We start from the raw sequence: 23,811 nt of genomic DNA, 5'->3' as shown, positions 1-23,811 counted from the left end.
TAACTCTTTAAATGCTTGGTGGAATTCACCTGTGAAGATACCTGGTCCTGTACTTTTTTTGTTTGTTGGGATTTTTTTAAAGATTTTATTTATTTATTTGACAAAGAGAGAAAGAGCACAAGCAGGCAGAGAAGCAGGCAGAGGGAGAGGGAGAAGCAGTCTCCCCTAGGAGAAGGGAGCCCAATGCAGGGCGTGATCCCAGAACTCTTGGATCATGACCTGAGCCAAAAGCAGTTGCTTAACAAACTGAGCCACCCACCCAGGTGCCCCTGATGGGATTTTTTGTTGTTGTTGTTGTTACTGATTTAATCTCCTTGCTGGTAATTGGTCTGTTCAAATTTTCTATTTCTTCCTACTTTAGTTTTGGTAGGTTATATATTTCTAAGAATTTAGCCATTTCTTCTAGGTTGCCTAATTAGTTGGCAATAGCTTTTCATAACGTTCTTTTGTAATTCTATTTCTGTGGTGGTGTTCGTTACCTCTCTTTCTTCCTTTTTTTAAAAGATTTTATTTATTTATTTGACAGTGAGAGACACAGTAAGAGAGGGAACACAAGCAGGCTTCCTGGAGAGCAGAGAGTCAGATGTGGGGCTTGATTGCCAACGCTGGGATCATGATGTAAGCTGAAGGCAAATGGCTTATATCTTAAAGACAGAGCCACCCAAGCCCCCTGTTACCTCTCTTTCATTTGTGATTTTGCTTAAATCCTTTCTCTCTTTTTTTGTTTTGATGAGTCTTGCTAGACTTTATCAGTTTTGTTTATCTTTACAAAGAGCCGGCTCCTGGTTTCCTTGATCTGTTCTATTGTTTTGTTTTGTTTTGTTTTGTTTTTTAGTTTCCATATCATTTATTTCTGCTTTAATCTTTATTGGTTTCCTTCCTTATTCTGGTTTTGACTTTTGTTTGTTCTTCCTTTTCTAGCTCCTTTAAGTATAAGATTAGGTTGTTTATTTGATATTTTACTTGCTTCTCAAGGTAGGTTTGTATTGCTATAAACTGCCCTCTTAGAACCAGTTTTCCAGCTTCCCAAAAGTTTTGGACCATTGTGTTTTCATTTTTGTTTGTGTCCTTCTAATTTTTTATTTCTTCTTTGATTTCCTGGTTAACCCATTTACTGTTAAGGAACATGTTATTTAACCTCCCTGTGTTTATGGTCTTTCTGGATTTTTTCTTGTGGTTGATTTCTAGTTTCCTATCATTGTAGTCAGAAAAGATGCATGGTATGACTTCTACCTTTTCTAATGTGTTGAAGCTTGTTTTATGGTCTAATATGTGATCCATTCTGGAGAATGTTCCATACACACATCTTCTTCTAAGATGGATTCAGGTTGCCTATTCCTTCTCTCTCAAGTCATAGGCAGTTCCTAAGTTCCTTAGCAATATCTTGCTCTAGAATACTTCCAGAAAGCTCTTTCTGGTTGACAGAGCACAAACAGCTTTCTTATTCCCCAAATCCCTGCCCTATGATATTCAAACTACAACCCACATTAATGAAAATAGATATTTTTATTGAAAGGGGAAAAACACGACTTTCTAATAATAAAAATCAACAATATTTTTAAAAAGCGGATATATAATATAATTGCAATCTATGTCAAAAGATAAATATGGAGGGAAACTCCCTGAAGAGATAAACACACAGTTTCATTTTCTGCTTTCTCCAAAATCTTTCATTCATTCATTCACCCTTCCATTCATCAGGTAGTGTTTTGAGTGTCTCCTGTTTGCCTCCCATGGCCATCATGAATCTTGGCTTCCTGGGCTCATCTTTCCTGAGTTCAGAAGTATAATAGTCTACACTCCACCAGATATGCCCAGTGTTAGTGTTCACTTGTACACATGTAACCAGGATCAGACATTGCAGCCCACTATCATAAACCAGAGTCCAGGAATCCTGGAAGACAGACTTCTAAAGGGAGCAGGCAGTAGTAGAATAGAATCATGCTGGTGTTTTGAGCATTTGAGCTACCTTCTCACTTATGCATTCACTTTTTTTTTTTTTTTTACTTTGAGTACAGTTGACACACAATATTACATTATTTCATGAGTACAACATAACAACCAGCAACTCTATATGTTATGCTATGTTCACAATTGTGGCTACCATCTGTGATTTGTGTCCTTCTGACTAGAGCTCACTGCTAAGATGCTGTAGAAAGAGTTAAAGATGAGACAGATCTTGGGAAGTCTCCTTCGTGGTTTCTCTCATGGGCATGAACTGCGGAATTCAGGCACTTTCTACAATTGTGCTGTTAAGTTTCACACACTTTTCCGGACATGCCCAACGGCTGGGAGTGGATTCCACACAGGATTTCCCTGGGGATGAAGCAGGTCATAGAGTATTTCCTGACTGTTATATCTGGCTCAGGTCTCAGATTAGCCCAGCCCTCTCTTTACTCAGCTAATGCCTTGTTATCCCTCAGGTCCTAGATTAAACATCACTTCCGTGGGAAGCCTCCCCAACACACCCAAGCCCAGTTGGGTAATTGTGCTATCTACGCTGCTCCCACAGCACACTGACTTCCCCCGTCATAGCAGCTATAATCCTTCATCATTATTGCTGGCTTCACCATCTACCCTTTAGACTACAAGCCTGAGGAGAGTGAGAGTGATATCTATGGGTTTTTGTTTCTTTACCATTGTAATGTATTATACCTCTAAGTCTTCATTTCTGTATTTTTATTAATGTTCAAAAGTGATGTGGATTTTTAGTGCTGATTTTTGCTATACTGAAGAATATCCTCACCCTTTCATAATTTCATTATAATTTAATTTGATTTAGGTCATACCAAATGAGTTTCCACATGCTATTAAAATTACAGAAGATTGTGTTCTTATATTAATGAGAAATTCACAATTTTTGACTGATAGATCTCCATTCCTTACGTTTTATCTCATAACAACAACCCATAAGGAAAAAATAATTTAAAAAATCAAAAGAACACAAATCTTTCATAATCCTACCACACAACTAATGCATTTTTCTTATAATAAATAAGGGTGAGATGAATGACATTGTCAGTTTCTATCTCTAAAGAAGGCATTTCACATTTGTGTTTAGAATAAATCTAGCTAATTAAAAATAGAGCTACCCTATGACCCTGCAACTGAACTACTGGGTATTTACCCCAAAGATATAGATGTAGTGAAAAGGAAGTCCATATGTACCCCAATGTTCATAGCAGCAATGGCCACAATCGCCAAACTGAGGAAAGAGCCAAGAAGCCCTTTAGCAGACGAATGGATAAAGAAGATACGGTCCATAAATACAATGGAATATTATGCCTCCACCAGGAAGGATTAATACCCAACTTTTGTATCAACATGGACAGGAGTGGAGGAGATTATGCTGAGTGAAATAAATCAAGCAGAGTCAATTACCATACAGTTTCACTTACTTGTGGATCATAAGGAATAATACGGAGGACATTGGAGATGGAGAGAAGTGAGTTGGGGGAAATCAGAGGGGGAGACAAACCATGAGAGACTGTGGACTCTGAGAAACAAACTGAGGGTTTTGGAGGGGAGGGGATGGGGGCTTAGGTGAGTCTGGTGGTGGCTATTAAGTAGGGCACATATTGCATGGAGCACTGGGTGTGGTACATAAACAATGAATCTAGGAACACTGAAAAAATAAAATTAAATTAACTAAAAAAACAAAAACAAGAAGAATAGATATAGCTTATTTATGAATTTGTCCTTCTTGTGCACCTGAAACCCATATAGGTACTTTTTAGGTTTTTATGAGCAGAACTTGGTGACTAATTTGATGTGTGTACACAAGACTGTTCATGTGTGTTTGTGTGTTTCTAGAATACTTATCTGTGTTTCTGTATATCCCTTCATTGATAGATATCCTTTGTTTTCTTTCTATATTTCAATAAATATACATTTGTGGTAAAGACAAAAATTAGGAATTTAAGTTGATGAATTTTATTGTTTCCAGGCTCTTGTGCACAACCTTAACTATTTCCTTAGGGTACATTTCAAGACATGGAATTGCTGCCTCAAATGGTATACACATACTTAATTTAATTCCCCACCTGCCACCCAGAAAAGTTGTACCAATTTAAAGTCCATAAACTGGAATTAAGTGAAAAAAAGCCTCAGGGAAGTAAGGAGCATGGCTCGCCTGATGTTCTGTTAGAAAATGCAGGCCTTAGATTCCACTGAACAGCAGCTTTAAGGTCACAGTAGCAGTAAATACACCTCAAAGTGATCAGTAGAGAATAGCAATATTAAACATAAGCACATCGTGTAACAGCATGGGGTTAAATTATGGAAAGAGCACAAGACTTGAAGCCAGTCATCTTGGATTACAGTGGCAATTTGATGAAGAAGATATAAAACTGTTTTGTTTTTTTTGTTTTTTTTTTTTTTTGACAAACCATAAGTGACTCTTAATCTCACAAAACAAACTGAGGGTTGCTGGGGGGAGGGGGTTTGGGAGAAGGGGGTGGGATTATGGACATTAGGGAGGGTATGTGCTTTGGTGAGTGCTGTGAAGTGTGTAAACCTGGTGATTCACAGACCTGTACCCCTGGGGATAAAAATATATGTTTATAAAAAATAATAAATAAATAAATAAATAAATAAATAAAGTAAAAAAAAAAAATAAAACTGTTTTTAAAATCCTTGTATTATAGTTAGTGTGAGACAAATTGTACCCTCAGGCCAACATCATATTTAACCAGAGTTAATTCAAGTTCTCATTGAACCAATGTGTGGGTCAAATGCTCTCCTACTTTATCTCCTCAGCAGGAGACTGTTCTGCCCACTGATCACAAGGATCTTCATTTTTTTAAGACTTTATTTATTTATTTGACAGAGAGATCACAAGTACGCAGAGGCAGGCAGAGAGAGAGGCGGGAAGCAGGCTCCAAACTGAGCAGAGAGCCCGATGCGGGGCTCGATCCCAGGACCCTGGGATCATGACCTGAGCCGAAGGCAGAGGCTTTAACCCACTGAGCCACCCAGGTGCCCCTCACAAGGATCTTCTGAAAGAAGCACATGGCTCTGTTTTATTATCTGAGTATTCATTGCCAAACATTCCCTGATAAAGAGAAAGATGTTTGGATTTTGAAAGATATTTCAGATGCTTGTTCTGAAGGCTTAGCACCTGTTTTGAAATGTAAAAGTTGGTACTTTCATTTTTGATGTCTAAGAGATAGAAGGGCTCAAACAAATGACTGGGACAGAGATTGTTGATTTTGACGCTGGACTGATCTGGCTTGGTCCCCAAGTGAAACTTCTGAATAGTAAAAGGTTTATATAAGGGCCAGATGACTGAGGCAGAAATCAATTACTCAACTCCAGACATTCTGCTTTAGACCCTGAAAAGAGGGAGCCATTACTTTTCCTACTTGAACATAAGCTCTTCTTTCTTTTTCAGCAGATATAGTCCGGCACAGCAGAGTCCTTCTGAACACAGTACTACTCAGCCAGATGCTATAGGAAGAGGCCTGAAAAATCAAGTTTATTTCATTGTATTACATGACAATTTGCAAGAGGTAGACAAAGACATTACATAATACTGTTTGCTTATGAGGGCTAGACTTTCACATTTTACTTCAGACACTCCTAAAATAATTGAAATTTTTACAATTACCATCAACATTTTTTTCATACTTTACCATATATTACTTTTTGTGATTTGGAATTAAAAATAAGGTTTTTAAATGGCCAAGTTAAAAAATAAGAGGGAAAATAAGAAAAAAAAAAAAGGATTGTCATGATAAACTGAGTTTTACACCAGCCTTCTCTGACCTTTTTTCAAGTAAAATTTCAGCGTTCGACAAAACGCCATTTTCTACTCTTTCATGTTTTATGTTTTTCCATAGGCATTCACTATAAGGCTATCTATATTTATAGTATTCTGAATAAGTGAATTACGAACTGGTTATTCTTATTACATAAAGATCTTACAGTAGAGATTCCTTTGAAAGAGAATCAAACTCCTAATATTTAAACTACTATTCAGAGTTATTGCCCATTATTCTAATGTTAAAAGGGCAGAGGCATGAAAAATAAAGGTTTATGGAATGTCCATTGAAATAATACATCAGAGGATGTAAAAAGGATAAGTGGATTTACACTTTCCTTATTTTTGGTTGAGGAAAAAGAAACTAGAAGGAGTTCAGTGTCTTGTTGATGACAGAATTGATTTATGAGAAAGGACTACATATCAGAAACAGAAATCAGCAGTGATTCTGAAAAACAGACATGTATTTTCTACCATCCCTGTGATAGACATACAACTTGCCTTCAATTGCCCACCACCACAATTATACCCTTATACATATTCTCTTAATTAGCTATATAAAAAAGGACTCTGAGATATATATCCAGGAGCAGAATTGGTGGGTCATTGAGTATGCATACCTTTGCTATAACTAAGCACTTTAATATCAATCTCCAGAATGAATGCACTAGTATGAACCTCTTCCAGCAATGTGGCAGGTCCCCATAACCCCCAGAAACACTTGGCATTATCCACCATTCTAATTTTTGCTTGTCTATGAGATAAAAGATATTTCATTTTTGTTTAATTAGAAATTACTAAAGAATTTGAGTGCCAAATACTTAAAATACACACAGTGTAATTTGATTAAACTTCTGGGTTTTTAAAAATCCTTTTTTTAATTATTACTTTTTTATTATGTTATGTTAGTCACCATACAGTACATCATTAGTTTTTGATGTAGTGTTCCTTGATTCATTGTTTGCATATAACACCCAGTGCTCCATGCAATCTGTGCTCTCCTTAAACTGTATATTAGTTTTTGTTCAAGTACCATGGAGGGTTTTTTTTTTAACTTCGTATTTTATGGTGTGAGAAGAGGATCAAAGTTACATTTTTTAATGAAAAGTTTATCAACTGACCGAACACCACTTCCTGAATAATACATGTTACCACTGGCTAGAAAGTTACCTACTGGTTAGAAATGCCAAGTTTATCACATTTTAAAATCTTTGGGGGACTGAGTTTTATTCTGTTCTATTTCATTATATCTCAGATTTTTCCACCAGTCTCACCCTGTTTTAATATTATTGCTCCATAGAACATTCTAATAGCTAAAAAGTAACATTTCCCCCATTACTAGCTCTCTGGAAAGTCAAGCATAACAACAACAACAACACAACAATAAATGTAACTAATATTTATTGACCATTTGCAATGTATCTAACACTTTACTTATGTTATTATGCTTAATTCTCGACTACACATAGTGGTGTAGATAGAGTTCTTATCCCCATTTGAAAGGTGAGAAACTCGAGGTACAGAAGATTCAACTAGTTTGATGTAGAACCTTGTGTTAAACCCAAGTCTTATCATAGCAAGCCTATACTCCTACTCACTGTTATATTAAAATGAATTGTATGAAATTTTCAATATTAGAGCATTTCTGGCCAAAATAATATCAATTTCTTATTGCCCAATCTAATATACAGCATTTCATATTTTGGAAATGAGGCCATCCTAGAGGAAGAAACATGCCCATCTAAAAAATAGTTGGTAAGAGGTCTACTATCTGGATCCCTGATCTTCTATCTCTGGTCTTCTGATGAGCAGAGTCATTATCGTCCTTTATTTCTTGGACTCAGTAGGAAACTATTTCTCTAATGATCCACAAGAAGGTAATAGAAGAGAAAGGAAAGCACACGAAATTAAAGGAAACAGCATAATGGTTATTTTCCCTTCTCCCATATTTATCAGGTGATCCATCCTACAGCTCAGAAATAACACTGAAGCTCATAGATTATTAAAAGTGTATTTACATTTTCATATGTTGCTGTCAACATCTTTAAATATTCTCTATAATAAAATTATTATTTAATTTATATGAAAATTGTATCTTTAATGGGAAAAACAAGGCAAGGAGACAGAAGTATTTGTTGTTCAAAGTTTACTGTGTTCTAGACAATACTAAAGGTGTTACAGTTTTTACCTGGCATTAGCTTTGTGAGTGTACAATGTATTACGTCTACTAAAAATACCATTTTTCACAACAAAATGTGAAACAAAACAAATTAAATATACTTTTTTAAAAAGATTTTATTTATTTACTTTAGAGAGAGAGGGAAAGAGAGAGAGAATGAGCAGGGGGAGGTGCAGAGGGAGAGGGAGAGAGAAAATCTGAAGCAGACTCCACACTGAGCCCAATGCAGGGCTTGGTCCCAGGACCCTGAGATCATGACCTGAGCTGAAACTAAGAGTCAGACGTTCAACCAACTGAGCCACTCAGGCACCCCCAATTTCCTTTATTTATAAAAAGCATTTTATTAAATAGCTTGTATGGAATTATCCCAATTTTGTTTTCAATCACATAATTTTTAAAAGGAGATTTTTTTAAGTTTTATTCTCTAACTGATGACTAACAAATACAAATTTATTTTTTTCTCTCTTTCTTTTACTCATTCAACAAATATTTACTGTACACACAGTAAGTGCAAGGCACTACCAGACCAAATCGTATCTCCATCACAGGCCTTTTCTTTAGAGTTCCAAGCCTTATTATCCAACTATAGCATAATATGTATTTACATGTATGATCAAGCATGGATGCTTTATCAAGCTAATTCAAATTACACAATCCTTGAACCTCAAAAGCTTACCATCTAAATAGAAGTCTATATAGTATTAACATGGGGAGAGCATAGGGTTTAAATAGGCAAACATAGGTTAAAATCCTGTTCTGCCACTCATTTAAGGTGTGTAAACTTGGAAAGTTTACTTAGCATCTCCAAGACATAACTTCCTGGTCTGTACAAAGGGATTTTTATCCAGGTTTCAAAGGAACCATATGGAATGTAGTGCACTCAATCATTCTGTCTGAAAATTTAACACATTATTTTTTCCCACTCCATCTCTTCTCTTTTTTAGCAAATATAACTCTGCCCTGAACTCAATAACATAACTATATCATAGAGAACATTCAGAAATGTGACAACAAAAAGAAAGTTAAACATCTGTTTATATCATGAATGTGATCCAACATCATTTTTGTATAATGGAGCACGTTGGCTGATAAAGTTCAATCATTGTGCTTTTCCTAACCCACTTGGACCTTTTATATTGATATGATAAATACACATGGCTTGGAAGATTCTATATTCCTTGAGCCTCAGAATATTAAGATATAGTAGAAACGGCATGCATAATGATGAATCTGCAGGCAGGAGACAAGAACAAGAGTCAGGAATGCTGTCTGGGTCCCAGTTCCTAGTGATACATGATAAAAAGACAAAGCACCCACAAGCATTCAGAAATGTTATGGAGATCAATGAGATACCCATTTTTGCAAGCACTCGGATTCCTCAGAAGGGAAGTAAGAAGTTCTTTCATGTACAAGGAATCAATTGACTAGAATTATATGTAGGAAAATTAGGCCTTTAGAGAATTGTCACCCAATATATGTCTTTTACTAATTATTTATCTTCTATAATTTTCTTTTAAAGATCTTATTTATTTAAGTGATCTCTACACCCAACGTGGGGTTCAAATCCATGACCACGAGATCAAGAATCACATGGTCTACCTACTGAGCCAGCCAGGTGCTCCTAATTTTTTTTTTTAATTTTTTATTTTTTATAAACATGTGTTTTTATCCCCAGGGGTACAGGTCTGTGAACCTAGATGTCCATCAACAGATGAATGGATCAAGAAGATGTGGTATATATACACAATGGAATACTATGCAGCCATCAAAAGAAATGAAATCTTGCCATTTGCGACAACATGGATGGAACTAGAGCGTATCATGCTTAGCGAAATAAGTCAAGCAGAGAAAGACAACTATCATATGATCTCCCTGATATGAGGAAGTGGTGATGCAACATGGAGGTGCTCCTAATTTTATCTTTTAAATGCCCAAGGTACCTGGTAGAATTCAGAGGCCACCCCAAAACACATGAAGACTGCCCATTAGGGAACAAGCTGAGGGAACTCTCACTATGATTACTTCTTTATATTGTCTGTTCATTTAATTATTCCAGCCAGCCTCAAGATAGAGATTGTTCTGAAAGAGGGATTGCTCTGAGACAGCAGTGTTCTATAAACACACACACACACACACACACACACACACACACACAAACATGTTGTTTGTATCTCTGCCCCTACCTACAATTTTCTGCATGCCTCTCTGCAGTTTCATTGCTGTCCTCTTGTTGGGGATTCTCTTTTATCTCTAAATCTGGACCTTTATCAAATAATTTAAGCTCACTTTTATGTGATTATAATAAAATCATACCTGAACTGAGTTTAGGGTATGTTGACCCTGACACCTCCACTTCTGCTAATGGGGAATGGATGTACTGAATGTTAATGAATGTTATTTTGACTATCTGGGACAACTATACATCCTACTCTAGAGATGCAGTCATGACAGCAAGGTGTCCAAACAACTAATATTCAGAATCCTTTCTATTAAAATATGGTACTTTTTTTTCTTATTCTAAGGGTTTTTTTCTTCTCTTCTCCCTCACTTCTGCTGTGTAACAAATTGAATTTTAGCAGGAGTATGTACAGTCTTTTTCATTGGATTCTATAGTAAGGGTCTGTTGATGATTATGGAATACTGCAGCACCCCCTGGATGTTGATCGACTTCTTTCTTTCAAAATGAAAGAAGTCAGTCCAGGATAGGGAATAATTGGAGAAAAGGAGGCCATTTCTTTCTTTATGTTTCAAAACCATGGGACCATTCTTACCACGCTCCAAAAAAAAAAAAAAAATACAGTCACAAGGTATCATATGCAGACATTAGGCTCTTAAACTCATTAACTCATTAGCATCTGTAAGCAAACTCCCTGTCTTTTAGAATTTTGAAATATAATCTGAAGCTTGTGTCTCTTTTCTGAGAGGTCCCCATATAGGAGATACACTTTCATGAGGTGGTTCAGAGAGTTACAGTTTGTCAGATCTTGAGAGCATAATATGTATTTACATGTATGACAAGCATGGATGCTTTATAAAGCTAATTCAAATTATACAATCATTGAACTCTGAAAGCTTACCATCTAAATAGAAGTCTGTATGGTATTTACAAATATATACATAGTCTTTCCCTTATTCAACCAATCCAAATGTAGACAGTATGTGGTTATCTACTGATCCATAACAAGTCACCCCAAAGACAGAGGCTTAAAACATCAACAATTTATTACTATTGTTTGTAAAGATGCTATGGTTTGGCTAGGGTGTTCTTTGGTTTTAGTTGGTCTCAACTGGAGTTCTGGGATGGTCAAAAGTTCAAAAAGACCCTCAGTTGTTCATACTAAAGGTTGATGCATGCTACTGACTGGAAGCTCAGTTGGAGCTGGCAGCAAAGAGACTTTCAGATTTATATAATTAAGAGAGTGGCTTATACATTTAGTAGTCATGCACTGTTTCTGATCCAAATTTATTTATGCTGAACTTTGTACATAAGCAAAGTATCAACACATTCTATAAGACAAAAATCATCATGAATACATTTAAAAGCCATAAAAAATCTTGAAAGATTTGTGAAGTTATTATATAATTTGTGAAGTTATTATTATAAAAGTGGTCAATATTCTTAATATATAAAAAGCACTTACACACCAACAGAAAAATAGGGTAAGGATATGAACATTTTTGTGGGTGTGCATATATACATAGATGTTAGTATAATAAAAGCAAAGAAATTATTAAAGAATTTTTAAATCAAAGGATATCTTCAGAAGAAGGGAAATACAAAAAAGTTCACCTTATGCATGTCTGCATTATTTAAATTTTTTACAACTATGTAGTTCTTTCACATGTCTTAAAGAGTTCTGAAAATGACTGGGGATTCTAGAAATATTTCCTTTACCAAAAAAACTTCTAGATATGTCTTCATACAGGCTTAGAGCAATGATCCTTCCTCTCACCCCTTCTTTCCCTCTTTGGTCTGAGATATTTAAGCTTCATTTCTGGCTCTGATCAAGAGCTGAAATTCTGCTGTTTTATAAAATTCCTCCAATAAATAAATATAATTTTTACAAGAAGGAAAAAATACGGCAGGTATGAATTTTCAAGACATAGCAAAGCACAGAAGTACAAGAAGTGTTATTTGGTATACTTTTCTACACTGTAACTGAATCTAATCTCTATTTTGAGCCCCAATTCTTTTGTAAGAAGTATACAGTCTCTAATTCAGTGTAAATTCAGTTCTTCTTATCTTTGTTTGTGAATGTATGATAAATCCAATTAATTTATGTCTCCACTTCCCATCATATGATATTTAAATTTTCAGAGCTTATGTAGTGTCTTGATCTTTACTGTCCTTGGTGACATCCCCTAAGATATTTGAATTTGAATTCCCATCTAAACCTATATGGTTCGTGTTGCGATTCTGCAACATCTCATCCTGACCTTGAAACTGGCTTAGGACCACAACCACTCTTGCTCAGCTAACTTTTTTCCCTTGCTGTGAACACAGAAAGATTGGACTGTGTGGCACACCTCTGAGGGATATGGTAAACTGAGTGGATCTACCTTGGGCCTTCTCTGAGCCTCATATGAAAGGAAGCCATTCCTATTATACTATAATCCACATTATAGTGACAACTAGAATTCCTGTGAGGCTATAGTTTCTCAGATATCCAAATAGGGAGAGGGAAATATCATAAGTTAAAATATATATTGGACTATATTTCATCTTGCCACACTGACTACCCCTAGGAAATCTTTTTCCCTTACAAAGAAAATATATTTCTGTAGGTATCACCCCTCAAAGAAAGTAAGAATAAAGTTGCTGTATGAAATTTATCTATAATAGTAATTTGCATATACAAACCAACAAATAGGTGTTACCATCTTCAGAGTCCCCTTTTGTGAGGTGGATAAGGATAGATACTGGTTATATACCCCCCAACATCATTTAAGGGTGGTTACTTGTTCTTCCATGCCTAATTGCTGCCAGACAAATTATTCTTACTTATTCACACCCATTCATGATTCAATGATGTAGTATAAGTCCCCCACCTACGGGACTTAAATTCCAGCCTCAATTTATTTATCTCACACTGAATTGATTGAGAAAACCCTAAGATGACTGAGGTCATGACCTTCAGCTGGCAAGATTTTTTTTTTTTTTTTTGCAATAGGTAGAGTGAGGTTCAAAATGCGTACAAAGATTAGTTATATAAAAACAGAGATTTCTTTACCAACTGAGTTTTATATCCTGGAAATTTGTACCCACTAAAAATCAAATAGAAGTTATTTCTAAAGAGATGATGAAACAGTTTGTATAGTGTGATCTCAAACAGTTTAAAAATGGATATACATAGAAAAAAATTAGATGGACACACATTTGATTTTACTGCTGGTAACTCTCAAAATCTATAATTCATCCAATAATTCATTAACTTAAGAAATACCTATTGGATATTATTATGTGCCAGGCATGGGGAATCCAATTCCATAACTTCATCCCATAACTTACTTCTCCTAAAATCCAAACTCCTATAGCAAACTCCCTACTACACAGGCCCATTTGAAGAAGATAAATACTACTAACCAACTGAATATCTATGACTCCATTTGAACTATACCAAACAAGTTTAGATCAACTTTGGCCCTGCATTTGGAGCACTGGGTTTTGTACATAAACAGTGAATCTTGGAGCACTGCATCAAAAACTAATGATGTATTTTTACGGTGACTAACATAACACAATAAAAATAACAAAAATAAAAGTTTACCCAAAGGGAAAGCCATATGGCAGTGTGAAGAGAGCTTAGGCCTTTAAGTCAGGCACAACTGGGTTAAAACACCTCCTCTGCTTTTTATTGACTGTGTAAACTTGGAAAATGTAACTAACTTCTCTGAGCTTCACAGCACATACTTAATGAAAAAGTGAATAATTAAAGAGATACTGGTGTCTACTGTGCATTTTTGAGCATAGAGAAAAAGTAGGTAAAATGCTTAACAGAGTTTCTGGCCCATACTAGGTACTCAGCAGAAGTTTACTTTTCATCCCATTCCCTCTATTCTATAGCAGAGATAGCATTTCCATAAATGCAGTTGAACAACTATATGTTTAAAAGCATTTGGAATGGCTACGAAAGGAAAACCACAGACATTTACATTATGTAGGAAACAGTACATTATTTGTTATATTTAACCAAACCACATGAAATTGCTGATGTTCAGTCATTTTTGACCTACAAAAACAGTAATTTCATATCTTTCAATCTAATAGAATTATTTGTGTGTTGAGTTCAATTAGGAGAAGAATATTCATTCTTTTTCCTTTGAATTTCCCACCTCTCCCTTTTCTATATCTAAAGGTAAACATTGGGAAAGTCCAAAATATGGTTGACACTCTTATCCTTTTAGCCCCAGAAAGACTATAGGAGCACAAATCTACAGTGATAAATCTGCTGGCAGGATGCTAGAGAGAGGGTCAGAAGAGCTGCCTGGTTTCCAGGACTGGAAATACCCTGAGGATAGGACCCTCAGTGAGTCACTTCTCTTCTTTCAGCCTGGATTGATCACCAAGATGAAATTGGGAAGCCTACCTAACTATTCTGGAGTGCTGTGGAAATCCTTAAGACCCAAGCTGGACAAACACTCTGGGTTTTCAGCTGGGAAGATCTGTTATGGCCAAGGAATTATTTTAACAGAAATGAATTTGTATGAATAGCAAAACACTGCATACTAGGCACTCAAATGGAAATTATTTATGAAATGTCAACAAACATTTATAAAACACAAATGAGACTCAGATGGACATGGATGTTGCTCTCTACAGAACTAAGAAAACTCATATGAACTGTACATGTTAGTGTGTTAGCAGATTTCCATGTGCCATCTTCTCTAATACTTAAAGTAAGCCTAAGGGGCAACATTTATTATCTCAATTCTTCAGATGAGCATTCTTACATTTCATTAATTGAATATTATAGTAGTATATATGACAGAACCTAGAATTCATAACTGGCCTTTCTATTTCCCCAGTTGGTGCTCTTTCCATTCCAAAACATCAGCATGAGGCTAATTCAAGTTCCTGGAGTGTCTAGCCCTAGCTTCTTAGCCCAATGAAAAGCATGACATGACCATTATCAACACTACCAAGAAATAAAAAACACTGAGTACTGGTGGGTATAAGACACAGCATGCAGAGGTAACAATGAGCAAAGTTACAGAATTCAAGAGAACATCTGGCCTGCTCAAGAACTGGAAGTGGACTGCTGGGGCAGACACTGCAGAAAGGAGTTCTTTGGACTAAGATGGTCCTAATCAGTCAAAAGCCAGTTATATATCTTGGGCAACAGTTTAGCACAACTGCAAAGCCAAATGAGTTGTAAAATACATTTCAGACTTAATGTTTTTCACTATCCATTCTACACTCATAAATTAGTTCAAATTTTAAAAGCAAGTTTTAACTGAAATAGAGCTAAGTATGGGTCAGATACTTCAATGGGTCTTCATAAATCTACCTAGAACAGATGCCAAAATTTGGAGGAAATAGCTCTGTCTTTATTACTACCCTGTAGCTTACATTGAAGGTTGAATTTTCTCATCAGAATTGTAGAACGTGTCCTCCTTGTTCCTCTTCAAATGCCCCTGGTTTAATAATGGGCTGGGTGATGATAGCCCCACCAGCAGTAAGGTATAGGGAGTGGAGGTCCAAAACAAGTTTTTCTGTTTACTTCTATGTTTGTGTGAATATGTGTACATGTGTGTGGGTTTCTATATAAAGCAGTGCTGTACCTTCCTCTTTCTTTGTTGTTGCCAGTCTTGCCAAATTTCTCTTTTGTTCTATAATTCAGAACTTTGTCAAAATAGGTAAGGCAAAATTTAGATGGATACAGCAAATTGTATTTGGCCTGACTTCCTTGTCAGTTATGTATAATGTGTCCTTGATGTCAATCTTGCTGAGTGAGGAATGAACCCACAAAATGTTGATAGATCTTATGGTGACAAGCTAAGACATCTGTCAAAAGGCACATAACATTTTAGACATATAAATCCAGGAATAAAAGGAAGAGATTTAAGGACAAGATAATGAAGTTTCCAAGCAGTTAATTTGAATTTGGATGCTCTATTCAAGAAAAATAGAGTGTTTACTTTTAGTTTTTCCTTATCCAGAATAGCCCCCATCATTCATTCATTCATTTATTTATTCACTCTTTTATTATCCCCAATGCTGGTACTACCTAGCATTCAGTTCTTTTCACTGGAGTTTCTGCTCATATTTTGTTGATGAATTTAAGTTGCTACAACAGCCCTTGTGTATTGGTACCATTTTTCCTTAACAAATTCAAGGAAAGAATCCAGTATTTAAAATGGTCACTGAGAGAAAGAATCCTTTTCATTTCCTCATTTCTTTTCCAAACTCACTCCTACAAACAAACAACTCCTCTGAACAATCCTGGCAGTCAGAGACATCATTTGCAGATATTAAGCTCCAGACCCACCACCTGTCCCTTCTGTGACTCATAATATAAACACAGACCCTCTGTGTAGCCTGTTTTCTAGAACTTTAAAATATAACTCACAGCTGGTGTCTCCCCTTCTGAGAGGCCCCTGTGTATAAGAGGCCCTTTCATGGAGTGAGCCAGAAAGCTCAAGGTCCAGCAAAGCCTTGCATAAATTTTCAATCTTAAGAGCCTTCACAAACTTATGTTTTTCTCTAAATGTAGTAGTATAATCTGAAACACCATCTCTCCCAGATAACTACAAAGTCCTAAGGTACATACCCATCATTCGCTTCAAGCTTCTGTCACAAAGATCCTGTCCCTTCTCATCCTCATCAAGAAGCAGTTTTGCTTGTTTCTGTCCTAGATATTTGTATTCTGTTAGAGTCCTCAGGTCTCAGTCATCCATATCTGTGACTCTGATGCTGCTTGCCACAATGACAGAATGTCCACATCCAATTGCTTCTCATCCAGATTTGATATGATGTATTTTTGTTTGCTTACTTTTAAAAAATATTCTTTAGAGCTCTTTACTCAGGCCTGTGGTGCTGGAAGGATGGGCAAGAGTCCTGGTCTTAGTACTTCCAGAAAGCTCCGTAGCTGCTGATGAGATCAAAAATGGCATCATAAACAATACAAGAAAGCCCTTTTGAGCACAGTTCTGAAGATCAACACTTTTGGAGGTGCTGCTTATGCAAAGGAAATCGTGCTGGAAAAAATAGGGGTAGAAGCCAAAACTCAAATTCTGCCATCAAGAAGTGTGTCAGGGTCTACATGATCAAGAATGGCAAAAAAAAAAAAAAATCACAGCCTTTGTACCCAATGATGGTTGTTTGAATCTTATTGAGGAAAAGAATGAGGTTCTGGTTGCTGGATTTGGTCACAAAGATCATACTGTTGGTGACATTCCTGGAGTTCATTTAGGGTAATTAAAGTAGCTAATGTCTCTCTTCTGCCCTTATGCAAAGGCCAAAAGGAAAGACCAAGATCGTAAATTTTGCTGATGAAAACATGATAATAATAAAATTTCACATGCCAAAAAAAACAATCAATCAATAAATAAACAAATAAATAAAATATTCTTCAGAAAGAAATAAGGGTTATATTAATCTCTTAAACCTATTATCCCTAAGATGACTAATTCATTGAGAATTAAGATACTAGTCCCTAGGCTTGTATAAACAATTCCAGAAAAATAGAGGATAGGCAAAAAGAACAGAAGACCTAATACAGAATTTCAGCAGGAGTGGACCTGCTGAAAGAATTATATTGGTTGGTTTCTATCTACTTTGACCATCTAGCCTGAGGAATGGCAAACTTCTTTTTAAGTAAAAGGCCAGATAGTGAATATTTTGGTCTTTTGGGGCTATGTAGTTTCTGCCTCAACTACTTAACTATGCTGTTGTAATGTTAAAATATTGTCAGTGTGTTCCAATAAAACTATTTATAAAAACAGAGGGTGGGCTGAATTTGATCCACAGGCCATACTTACAAACCCTGATCTAGCAGATGGTATAGTCCATAAATACATGTAACTGCATATCCAAGCAATCAATGCTCAAATCCTAAATAAGAGTTGAGAAATGTGGCTCTTATTCTTCAATCCAGTGCCTATCATCTCACTGATTCATGTTATAAATGGATCCTTACTATTGGTTAGTAAGTTGATGCTGAGTTTCCATTAGGGTACTTGTAAATCTTGTAAATCAGTATCTCTTGGAAGCTGAAGTTATTATCTTTTCACAAGTGAAGGAAAGGGTTCAGGATACTAAACAATAACAGGGAAAAACAGAAATTTTCATTTCCTAATGCTTGGCACCACTGCTATAAATAACTCTTCAGTGTAGTAACAACACTCAGAAGTAATATTCCAGATCAGCCACCTGTTTCTGTTGCTACTCTATAATGCAAACACAAATAACCTTTAGATTCACTTTCTAGTTGACAGTAAGTGTGGCTAATATTATGTTAATGTTAGAAAGAACCTCGAATTTTGAATGTCAAAAGAAGAATAAGATAAAATTAAGAGATAATAATGATATAATTTTTTGTTCCTTCATTATTCCAAGATTTACCTAATCACACCACTGTAATTTTTGCTCTCAAGTTAGGGAATCCCACCTTTAACATTTAAACTGACTAGGCACTATTTACATCATATTCTATAGTTTTCAATTGCTTGTCTTCCTGAAATTGATTTTAATTCAGATTTAGAGGGAAAGGGTTTGCTTTCATAGTCTCCCAAAAAGATGTTACACCTTCTTTATTTTATTCTTAGGCAAACCTTATTTTCATCTTGTGTATTCATTGTCAGTCTGATCATATCGCCCATGTTGGGCGAGATGGATATACAGTTCTCTTACATCACTTTCCTCTAATTTCCTGGAGCTGTGCCAAAGTTCTGGAATGTGAAGTCTTATATAGTATGAGAACATTATTAACGGAGAACCTTCTGGTCTCTGAATCTCCTGCCAAGAAGGTATCTGCAGATACATCTTTATCCCATCTGTTGCTTGGTCATCTGTTAGTGATCAGTGGCCCCACGAGAACTGGAGTTTATCAACCTGAATATATAGTCCTTCACAATAAAGTTCTGCTTACTGTCTCTGTACCAGGCTTCCTCTGATTACCTAGTAGGCTTTCTCACTACAGGCCTGTGTTGATCCACAAGGATGTTGTATAGTATGGGGCTTACTATGGTCATCTTCCCTTGCAGATGCCCTCTCCTTAAAGGCCAGAGATTCACAATGTCTTAGATATGTTTGGGTCATTCTACCTCTCCTTTCCGTCTTGAATATTTCTGAAGTTCTACCACCTCATGAGTCAAACTTATGCCATCCATTCCTTCATTTCCTTCCAAAAATTTCTACATTTTCTGTATAATTTCTGATGTCTGCCGCTTATTACTGCTCTTATTGTGTCTCCCGGACAGTTTGGATTTGGATTTTTCTCAGTAAATGCAAGTGCATTTCAGCCCTGCCACCATAAGATTACTGCTGGTTCCCTTTGGTTGTGGAACTGAAACACAGATCCTTCAGTAATACATGTAGTGATTATCTCCATCTTTAGTCCAGGAGTTAGATAACAATCAACACTGCCAGTAGGTAATTCTTATTCTTATACTTATTCTTATTCTTATTCTTATTCTCATTCTCATTCTCATTCTCATATTCTCATTCTCATTCTCATTCTTCTCCTTCTCCTTCTTCAGTAGAGAGAGAGAGAGTGCACACTAGTGGGGAATGGAGGGACATAGAGAAAGGGAGAGAAGAATCCTCAGCAGTCTCCATGATCATCATGGAGACCAGTGTGGGTCTCAATCTCACAACCTGAGATGAAATCAAGAGTCAGATGCTTAACCAACTAAGCCACCAGGTGCCCCAGTAGATTATTTTTCTTAAACTCTCAGGTTGTATGCTTATTTCCAAATTATTTTGGGATTTGGGAAAGCACTCCACTGTAGCTTCCATGTATTTATATTATTGTTCTTATTTTTTATCTTTTTCTAAAAAATAACTGATGATAAGCCTATGACCAGTTCCATCAAACTGGTTAAGGAAATGATTGTACTTTCCTAGTCACAAGAGGCAGAATTTGGGCAAATATTACTCTAATTACTGGGTAGGTTTTCTTATTCAAGGTCTCTGTTCAATCCCAAGTCTTTCAAGGCATGCTTATTGTCATCCTTAATGCTAGTTTCCCTTGCAGAGGCCCTTTCTCTCAGAGGAAAGCAGGACGTTTTAACAAGGCTGATTTAATGTAGCTGTTATGTCAAGGCTGCTTCAAAATGTCAATGTTGAATGTCAAATGAGTATTTTTGATTACCAAGCTATGTATGCAACAGCCATCCCTGACCCTCACCCTATCCTTGACCCTTTCTTCCAGAGAACAGACCAGCTTTTCTCTTAACATTTTCCACTTTCAACGTCTTGTGGTCAGTAGGTCTCTGTGGGATTGGGGTTATTTTCCAAACCCTCTTTATTCAATCAGCTTCTCACTGGAAAGTCTAACATGATATTTCCCCATCATTCACATTTTAATGAGACCGTTGGCATTTCTCCTGCATCAGATTTACATAGTCTAGGGGATTTATACTTTACCCTTTTTACATGTTATTATTACCTGAAATTCATACTTTATTCAGACTTTACCTAATTTTACCTAATGCTTCTCTGTTCCAGGATTTCATTTAGGATTCCTACATTCAATTGATGTGTTTCCTGCTAGGCTTCTCTAGATTATGACAGTTTCTCAGACTTGCCCTGTTTTTGATGATCTTAAAGATTTTTGAGGAGTACTGGAGAGACATTTTGTAGAACAAATCTGCATTGGGATTTCTTTTTTTTATGATTAAGCTGGAGTTATGGGTTTTGGGGAGAGGAGCCATGAAGGTAAGATGATATTCTCTTCACATCATAGCAAGAGTTTATGCTACCAACATGATATCACTGTCATATAAACTGATATAAACTGTGATCACCTGCCAGAGACAGTGTTTGTCTGATTTATTCACTATAAAATTACTCTTTTTCCTCCATTCTATAATGTGCTATTTGGAAGGAAGTCACTATACACAGGTGCCACTTAAGGAGTGGAGAATTATGCCCATTCCCCACACATTGAGGAGGGAGTATCTCTATAAATTATTTGGAATTATTCTGTAAAAGAAACTTGGCTATTCTTCTCTATTTGTTTTTATTTATTTACTTATTTAATCACTTATTTACCTTAATATGGGTTTATGGATATTTATCTTATGGTTTGTTATAATCCAATACTATATTACTTATTTGGCCCCTCCAACTACTCCACCTTTGTCTATAAAAAGCTCTTTCAGTTTCTTCTGTGTCTTTTGACATTCTCCCACAGTTGTGCATGGCATTTTGCTTCATTTTGTTTTTAGTTCTTCCTACTTTGTAGCACTACAATATGCTCCAGGTTTATCTTGTATGTACCTATCCCAGTCCTAGAACTACGCTTTTCTTCTAAGAGACTTGGCTCCTTTTATTTGAAGAATACTGCTAGAAACCAAGAGCTTCTATAAGTTCATCTGTGTCTTTCACAGAATGAAAGATTTTAAGTTTAACAAAGCTAAATTTATCATCTTTTTTCTTTAATAGATTGTATTTTTTGGTGTTTTATTTAAAAAGTCATCACAAACCCAAGTTCACATGGATTTTCTTCTATGTTTTCTTGTAGAATTTTTATAGTATTTTTACATTTTACAATTTTACAATTTACCTCAATTTTACATTTAGGTATATAACACACTTGAGATTAATTCTGTACAAGGTGTAATATCTGTGATTAGGTTCATATTTCCGTATGGACTTCTAATTGTTCCAGCACCACTGGTTGAAAAGACTACTCTTTCCCTATTTAAAAAAAAATGTATTCACTTCATTTAAAGTAAAAACAAAATGAAACTTGAACAGTTCACTCATTTTGCCCACCCACATCCTCTGCCTCTGGAATCACAATGTATGTGCTTCAAAAAAAAAAGATGATAGATAGAACTATATATAATATATATAATACATACTTATAAATACGCACATATATGTACAATATAAATATATATATACAATATACATATAAAAGAGATCATAAGGTATTTTTCTTTGTCTGACTTACTGCACTTAGCATAATGCCTTGAGTTCAATCCATGTTATCATAAATGGTAAGACTTCATTCTTGTTTATTGCTAAATAATATTCCATTGTACATAGATATTATACAATTTCTTTACCTGTTATTTCATTGTTGAACACTTAGGCTGTTTCCATATCTGGGCTATTGTAAATAATGGTACAGTGAATGGAAGTTCATGTATCTTTTCAAGTTAGTACTTTTGTTTTCTTCAGAAGAATACCCAGAAGGGGAATTGCTAGATTACATGGTAGTTCCATTTTTAATTTTCTGAGGAACCTCCATACTGTTTTTTTGTAGTGACTACACCAATTTACATTCTCACCAACAGTACACATTTTCACTGTGTGCATTTAGTTCCCTTTTTGCTGCATCCGTGCCAACATTCATTATTTCTACTCTTTTTGATAATAGCGATTCTAACATATGTAAGGTGGTTTTGATTTGCATTTCCCTGATGATGAATAATGCAGAACATCTTTTCATATGTTGTTGTTCATCCGTATGTCTTCCTTAGAAAATTGTCTATTCAAATATTCTGTCCATTTTTTGATCAAATTGTTTGGCTTTTTCTTATTGAGTTGTATGAGTTTTTTATGTATGTTGGATATTATCTCTTTATCAGATATATGATTTGCTAATAGCTTTTCCAATTTAGTGGATTGCCTTTTAATTTTGTTGATGGTTTCCTTTTCTGTGCAAAAGATTTTTAGTTTTATGCAGTCCCACTTATTTATTTTTGTTTTTGTTACTTTTGCTTTTGGTGTCAAATTCTAAAAAAAAATAATAAATACCAAGACCTATGCAAAGGAGTTATCACCTATGTTTTCTTCTAGGAGTTTTATGGTTTCAGATGTTTTTTAAATTTTTTTTATTTAAACTTTATTGTATTTTTTTCAGTGTTCCAAGATTCATTGGTATGGTTTCAGATGTTATGTTCAAATCTTTAACCCATTTTGAGTTAATTTTTGTATGTGGTGTAAGAAAGTGGTTCAGTTTCATTCTTTTGTATATGGCTGTGCAGCTTTCCCAACACTACTAAATGAAAAAAAAAGTTATTTCCTTATTGTATATCTTTGTCATAAATTAATTGACCATACATATGTGGCTTTTTTTCTGGGCCCTCTATTCTGCTCCACTGACAAATGTATCTGTTCCTATGCTCATATCATACTGTTTTAGTTACTACAGACTTGCAATGTAGTTCGAAATCAGGGAGAATGATGCATCCAGATATGTTCTAAGGTTGCTTTGGTTATTCAAGTTCTTTTATGGATTTACACTTTCCTATTTATTTTTCTTTTATTTTCTGAAGTAATGTCAATTCTTGAAAGTAGTTTTGGATACACTTTCCACTGCCACCAAAGTGTGGCCTCACCCATTTAAAATGTCACATATAATTTCTCTGAAGTTATACTCTAATCTATACTGCATGAAGCTAAAAAAGAATTTACAGCATACTGAATGTATTGGATATTATATAACCTAGACTTCCACTAACAGACCCTAATAATTTCTGAGGAAAATACATTCTCAATCTTTAACTTTTTATTACACAAATAGTACGTTTTCATTATAGAAAATTTAGAAATACATAAAAGCAAAAAGGGGAAAGTCACTCTCTTCTACTTCCCAGTTAAAAATATTATTAATATTTTATGTATTTTTCATTAATTTGATGGTGCATATATACACTTACATATATTTTTTACAAAACAATTACAACTTTGTTG

The 23,811-nt window shown here is 35.4% G+C and overlaps 1 pseudogene; it reads left to right on the top strand.

Annotated features, from left to right (window-relative positions):
• The first annotated feature begins 16,985 nt into the window (after positions 1-16,985).
• Positions 16,986-17,423, top strand: LOC116583065 (annotated as a pseudogene).
• Positions 17,424-23,811: the final 6,388 nt, after the last annotated feature.

The sequence above is a fragment of the Mustela erminea genome, chromosome X, assembly GCF_009829155.1.
Source record: "Mustela erminea isolate mMusErm1 chromosome X, mMusErm1.Pri, whole genome shotgun sequence".
NCBI classification, from domain to species: domain Eukaryota; kingdom Metazoa; phylum Chordata; class Mammalia; order Carnivora; family Mustelidae; genus Mustela; species Mustela erminea.
Note: the sequence above shows the minus strand (reverse complement) of the source record. Positions and strands in the feature narration are given on the sequence as shown.